Genomic DNA, 7276 nt, shown 5'->3' on the forward strand with positions numbered 1-7276 from the left:
AGACAGAACAGTGGTCCAATGGTGGCCCAGGAGAGGGGACTTCCTATTACAGAGGCCGCCAAGTAAACAGGAGATTCTCACTGTATGTAATCTGATGGCGCTCGTCCCACCCCCCTCCCTGTCCCCTCTGAGGCAGCTAAAATTGAAGTATTGGTGTATAAAACGCACATGCTATTTGTACCCGATTTTCATGATGAAAAAGTGAGTGTTATACGCCAATACATACAGTACATCCCTCACATTTGTGTAAATATTTTATTAGATCTTTTCAGGTGACAACATTGAAGAAATTATACTTTGCTACAATGTAAAAGTAGTGAGTGTACGGCTTGTATAACAGTGTAAATTTGCTGTCCCCTCAAAATAAATTTAACACACAGCCATTAATGTCTAAACCGCTGGCAACAAAAGTGAGTACACCCCTAAGTGAAAATGTACAAAATTGGGCCAAATTAGCCATTTTTCCTCCCCGGGGTCATGTGACTCATTAGTGTTACAAGGTGTGAATGGGGAGCAGGCGTGTTAAATTTGGCGTCATCGCTCTCACTCTCTCATACTAGTCACTAGAAGTTCAACATGGCACTACATGGCAAAGAACTCGGAGGATCTGAAAAAAAGAATTGTTGCTCTACATAGAGATGGCCTAGGCTATAAGAAGATTACCAAGACCCTGAAACTGAGCTGCAGCATGGTGGCCAAGACCATACAGCGGTTTAACAGGACAGGTTCCACTCAGAACGGACCTCGCCATTGTTGACCAAAGAATTTGATTGCATGTGCTCAGCGTCATATCCAGAGGTTGTCTTTGGGAAATGGACTTATGCGTGCTGCCAGCATTGCTGCAGAGGTTGAAGGGGTGGGGCCTGTCAGTGCTCACACCATGCGTCACACACTGCATCAAATTGGTCTGCATGGCTGTCATCCCAGAAGGAAGCCTCTTCTAAAGAATATGCACAAGAAAGCCCACAGTTTGCTGAAGACAAGCAGACTAAGGACATGGATTACTGGAACCATGTCCTTCGGTCTGATGAGACAAAAAAAAAAAAAAAAAAACACTTATTTGGTTCAGATGGTGTCAAGCGTGTGTGGCGGCAACCAGATGAGGAGTACTAAGACAAGTGTGTCTTGCCTACAGTCAAGCATGGTGGTGGGAGTGTCATGGTCTGGGGCTGCATGAGTGCTGCCGAAACTGGGGAGCTACAGTTCATTGAGGGAACCATGAATGCCAACATGTACTGTGACATACTGAAGCCGAGCACGATCTCCTCCCTTCCTAGACTGGGCCGCACGGCAGTATTCCAACATGATAACAACCCCAACCATGACGACATCACGGAGTTGGTGGATGTTAGAGACCTTGTGCTCCTCCACCTTCTGTTTTGAAGATGCCCCACAGATGTTAATACTGTTTAGGTCTGGGGTCACATACCACCTTGCCAGTAGTTTATAGCACATTTCCATTGTCCTGACATCCCTTGATTCTTAATTTTTTTTTCCTGTGTTCCTCATCTCTAAGGATCCCATTTCCTCTTCTCATTTCCCCAGATAAGATGGGTATTCATGTTCTGCTTCCTTAATCAAAATTGTATATATTTTAGATATACTTTGGTTTAAACTTGAGGGGGAGCCAAACAATTTCTCAATTAACCTCATGTGTCCTTTTCCCTGTAGTGGTTGTGTAAAATGCTGTAATTGTGCATACCTCCATTTATCTAATGGTTTGTTTCCCCTATTCAGAGTTTGTCTCTGGTGACTAGTAAATCTCAAACTGAATTAAAAAAAAAAAAAAAAAAAAAAAAAAAAAGGAGTGGAGTGTTTAACCCAAGGGTCCCATTTTTTATCATGAGTAGTAAAAATGCAGCGCTAAATACAAATAAACAGTGCACATATATGTGACTACCAAACAAATGAAAATGGCGAAAAATATAAAGAGCAATCTTTTTTGAAACAACTATTTAGTCCATAACCATGTGAGTGTCCAACTCGGTAAGTGTCATATAAGTATCCAACACAGTGGGATGGTAAATAAATGGGTGGGCGAGAAGTTAATCTTATGTAAATCACAGGAATGGTGTCTCAAACTCCATGGGCGCCAAGTGAGTCACAGGGATGGTGTTCCGATAATCGATATCCACAAGAGAGTACAGAAGAAGTAGATACCCTTACCGGAATAGATGGACACATTTGCCGTACGGGTAGGTGTCATACAGGCTTATGGATCAGCGATCCCAATGGAGGCTTGACATATGTAGCAGGTTCCCCTGGTTCCTCTGTGGCAATCGGAAGAGAGATGAATGGTCCAGAACTCGATGAGGGGGTCTCGCCCGCAAACATGTGATGAAAAAATGCAGCTTTCAATCAGCCAGCAAAGGGACATGTAAGAGGGAGTAAAAGAACCCACATGGTGCTTGAATCCATATAAATAGGTTTATTGCAAACCAAACAAAAGTAACAATCTGGATAAAAAGTGATCACATATGAGAAATGTAAAAAAATGAAGAATAAAAAATAGCGTGGTACCAGAAAGGATAGCTAATCGCAACCCGACATGATCGCTGATCCATAAGCCTGTATGACACCTAGCCGTACGGCAAACGTGTCCATCTATTCCGGTAAGGGTATTTACTTCTTCTGTACGCTCTTGTGGATATCGATTATCGGAACACCATCCCTGTGACTCACATGGCGCCCATGGAGTTTGAGACACCATCCCTGTGATTTACATAAGATTAAAGCGGGGGTCCACCTATCTTTTTTTTTTTTTTTTTTTGAGTTCATTCACAAACTTTTCTTCTCAGCATTACATACTCACATATTGTGTGTAATATGTCCGCCTGTGTCAGATTTTGTCGGAAAGAATAACATATATTATTCACTGCAGGCGGTTTCCATCTTCATTGTGGGCATTTGAAGCCCACAAGCATTTATTTCCTGGATGTGGTGAATGCTGTGCTCCCAGCATTCACCGCTCGTTCCCGCACATGCTCAGTGGCATCCTGGGAAGCCTGAGACTAGCTCCCAGGAGTCTGGGAGAGGTTAGAAACACGCCTACTCCCACGGGAGGAGAACCAGGAAGTGCAAAGAAGAATAGAAAAATAAAAAGGTAATTACGGTGATTTACATTTTTTTAAACGGCATGTCAGCATCTAGGCAAGGAAGAGAATACATACAGATATTGTTCAAAATTTGGGTGGAACCCCGCTTTAACTTCTCGCCCACCCATTTATTTACCATCCCACTGTGTTGGATACTTATATGACACTTACCGAGTTGGACACTCACATGGTTATGGACTAAATAGTGGTTTCAAAAAAGATTGCTCTTTATATTTTTCGCCATTTTCATTTGTTTGGTAGTCACATATATGTGCACTGTTTATTTGTATTTAGCGCTGCATTTTTACTACTCATATTTTTGCTTTGTTACTACATTGTGGATGCTGGCTGCTTTATATGTCATTTTTATTTTTGTGAGTAGCGCAACATTATTGCAATTTTGTTTGTTCCATTTTTTATCATATAAATAAAATGGTATTCTGTATTGTATGGAATATTTTTTTCACAAGATTAATATTATTGGTTCTGTTTTTCAAATGCTCTAGAGGAATTGATGGGGGATTTCCAAATGGAATGCTATTAACCAATGAATTGCTACACAGATTGTGTGTATTAGTCTCGTATTATGGGTGGGAAGTCCAATGATAGGGGCAAATAAGAGACAATTGCGTAAAGTTAGGTTTATATTACTAATTTGAGATTACAGAGGCAAAGTTTTCCAGCTGTTTCCATATTTGTTTAATCTTATAATCTTACAATCCCAGAAAATGTTTGAATATGAGCCTATGGTATTGCAGCTCTAAAGCATATCTGAGGTGTTGTGGGGAAAATGGCATGTAATTTAACCGGGGTATAGTACCATCTAGTGAATAATTTGAATGCGGTCTCTTTAACTGTGATTGATCTAGCACATTTGTGCAAGTTGTTGATGCATTTGTCCCAGTCTTGGACAGAAAAAGAAGTTTACCTCTTGCTCCCAATTGAGCATGTAGGGGAGTTTATTTCTGTGTTGTTAATAAAGTTAGAGTATATTTCTGATATCAGACCAGACTTTCTTGGTGAATTTAGACATATGTTCTCAAAGAATGAGGATGGGTATAAATTTGTTGGTTGAAAATGTGTTAAAAAAAGTGTCTAATCCGTAAGAATTTATGAAACTCTGTATTGGGAATTTGGTGTTTGGTTTTTAATGAAGAGAATGAGGTAAAGTTGTTGTTTTCTATAAAATTAGTGAGAAAAATCAGGTTATTGTTAATGCAGGATGAGAAGTCACCTGCATCATTAGTATTTTGGAAGAATTTTGGGTCGCCTATGAAGGAGGCATGTGGGGGGGATTTAGATAGAACGTTGAATTTGTTTTATTGTATAATTTCCATAGTTGGTATGATTGTGAAACTATTTGGTTAAGAGAGTGTCAGTGGTGTGGTTTGAAATTTTGTTTCCCCACAATATGCCTGAGATGGAATATGGTTAAATTGAATCTCTTGAATCTAACCCATTGTATCTTGGGATTGAGAATATGCCATTGTGCCATTTGAGACCATCTGGCAGATAAGTAGTACAGCCAAAAGTCTGGGAGGCCCAGACCTCCACTTTTGTGGTTTATACAACACCATTCTTGATAAACGTGGGTGAGAATCTAGCCATATGAATTTATTAATTTCTGTTTGGAATTTAGTTATCACTATTTTAGTCAGTCTAATTGGGAGTGCCCTGAAGAGGTATAATATCTTTGGTAGAATAGTCATTTTAACTGCTGTAATTCTGCCTAAAAAATGATGATATTTTGAGGGATTTCCACATTTTTAATGTCGATCTTAATTTTTGTATTAAGGGTATGTAGTTTTTTGATGATTGGTATCTTCCTCACGCCAAGTATCAAAGACCTAAGTATGGAAGCGATTCTAAAGACCAGGAGAAATTGAAAGGGGAACGTAAGGAATTTAAATGGGATGGTGGAATATTTATTGGCATACCAATAGATTTGGAAACATTTACCGTCAATCCTGATAAAGATGCAAATGTATTAAAGGGTATGTAAAAGGTTTGGTAAAGCAATGTTTGGTTGTGTGAGGAATAGGATTAAGTCATCTGCATACATGCTTAATTTATAGGGGTCGTTATTTAATGAATAGCCCTTGATATCTGGATTTAAAGCAGGAATCCGGCCAGGATAATTTTTTTTTTTTTAAGTCAGCAGCTACAAACACTGTAGCTGCTGACCTTAAATAAGTAGACTTACTTGTCCTGGGTGCCCGCGATGTCGGCTGCCCGAGGCCGACCCCTCCCTCGGCTCTCGGGTCCCGGCACCGCAATCCTAAGTAAGGGAAACAGGCAGTGGGGCCTTGCGGCTTCACTGCCAGTTTCCTACTGTGCATGCGCGAGCGGCACGGCGCTCTGTAAATGGCCCCGTGGTGTTCTGGGAACACAGTTCCCAGAACACCACGGGCTGCTCACCGAGTAGCAGGACACGCCGCGGAATAGGAGGAGGCAGATTAGGAAGACTGCCTAGCAACAAGGGTTTCAGGCAAATAAAATTTTTTTTTTTTCACTTTTTTTGTTTTAAGGATGTCTGGGTCATGTGTATTTGTATGAATTTTGTATAGATTATGGAGATCCTTGGTAAGAGAATGGATTTTTTCCCCATTTCAACCTATTACATTGTGCTGCTTGTTTGATGAGGTGGCCTCTTAATACTGCTTTATGGGCTAGCCATAACGTAGATGGGGAAATATCTGGGGTTGAGTTTGATGAAAAATATTCTTTTATTTCTGATGCAATCTCTTGGTGGGTGGGGTCTGTTAGTAATGACTCATTAATTCTCCATGAGTATGGAGTGGAGGAAAGGCCAATAAAATTGTGCACCAAGAGTGACCAAATGGTGATCTGACCAGGAACAAGGGTGTATTGCGGCATCTTGTGTGTTTGCCAAGATTATTGGGGAGCAAAATATATGATCTATGCGAGAATGTGAGTCATGTGGGTGTGAGTAGAAGGTATACTTGCGTGCACCTACATTTAATGCTCTCCAAGAGTCTATCAGTTGTAAATCATTTATGTGTGAAATAGTTGTTTGAGAAAGTTTTTGAATTCTGGGTTTGCTACGGTCGAGGTTAGGCTGGAGTACTGAGTTAAAGCCTCTGCCTAAAATGATATGTGATGAATGGAATGGTTGTAGCTTATTAAAAAAAAAAATTGTATGAAAAAGGTGGTTTGTGTATCATTTGGTGCATATACATTGGCAATCGTAATATCTCTACCTGACAGGGTGCCTTTAATTATAATGAACCGACTATCTTGGTCCTTGTAAACCTGCTGAACCTGTAAAGGAAAAGATTGATGCATAAAAGACAGCCACTCCTTTGGTCTTAGAGGAGGTTGTGGTATAAAAAGATTGATTAAATGCTTTGTGGAAAAACGTAGGGCTGCTGTCTTTCATGAAATGTGTTTCTTGCAACATTACTATTTTTGTATTTAGTTTTTTGTATTGTAGGAAGGTTTTTTTGCTTTTGTTCAGGAATTGAAACCCTGAACATTATGTGATGGTTATGGTGTCATTTCAAATTTCGGGGAATCATCAGGATGTGAAGTCAATAGATACGGTGAAGGGTGAATATAGTATCGATGTCCAAATTTTCTGTGAAACTGAGGTCAACCAGGTGTACAAGGATTTAAAAAAAAAATTCCTATCTTATGCTGTTCGAGGCATAATAGAAGGATTGTGCAAATTTATATTTGTAAAAAATGAAAAAATGAATTTAGTTCAACATTACTTTGGTTTAACATATAACTATAATGAAGAAAAAAAAAAAAAAAAAAACAAAAAAACAAAAAAAACAAACCGACAGTAAAAAATAAAAATAAAAAAAAGACAGTAAAAAACTTAATTAGACCGGCCGGTCTATAAATCAGTCTTAGTAACTTACAATCAAGATTTATGAGTTTAACAAAAAATAGCATAAGAAAGCCAATAAAAAAAAAAAAAAAAAAAAAAAAGTGAATTGAAATTTAAATAGATTGTGAAAGATCCCTCTGGTAAGAGGGTACATAGTAACTGAGTGGGGAAAAAGAATGACGGCATAGGGCGGATAGCCACGACAATTGATTTGAGTGTGTATACCTGTGCAGCCTATGACGTATATCTTTAGATGACGGGGAGCTGCGAATGATTCAGCGCTTAAGTCTGTGATAGGAAGAAATTAAACAGAATAATGGCTTAA

The 7276-nt window shown here is 39.3% G+C and overlaps 1 protein-coding gene across 3 annotated transcripts in view; it reads right to left on the reverse strand.

Annotated features, from left to right (window-relative positions):
* LOC141114274 (NXPE family member 1-like) overlaps positions 1–7276 on the reverse strand; it is a 236313-nt gene that overhangs the window by 86472 nt on the left and 142565 nt on the right. The gene's annotated exons all lie outside the window — the stretch shown is intronic.

Source organism: Aquarana catesbeiana, linkage group LG12, assembly GCF_042186555.1.
Source record: "Aquarana catesbeiana isolate 2022-GZ linkage group LG12, ASM4218655v1, whole genome shotgun sequence".
NCBI classification, from domain to species: domain Eukaryota; kingdom Metazoa; phylum Chordata; class Amphibia; order Anura; family Ranidae; genus Aquarana; species Aquarana catesbeiana.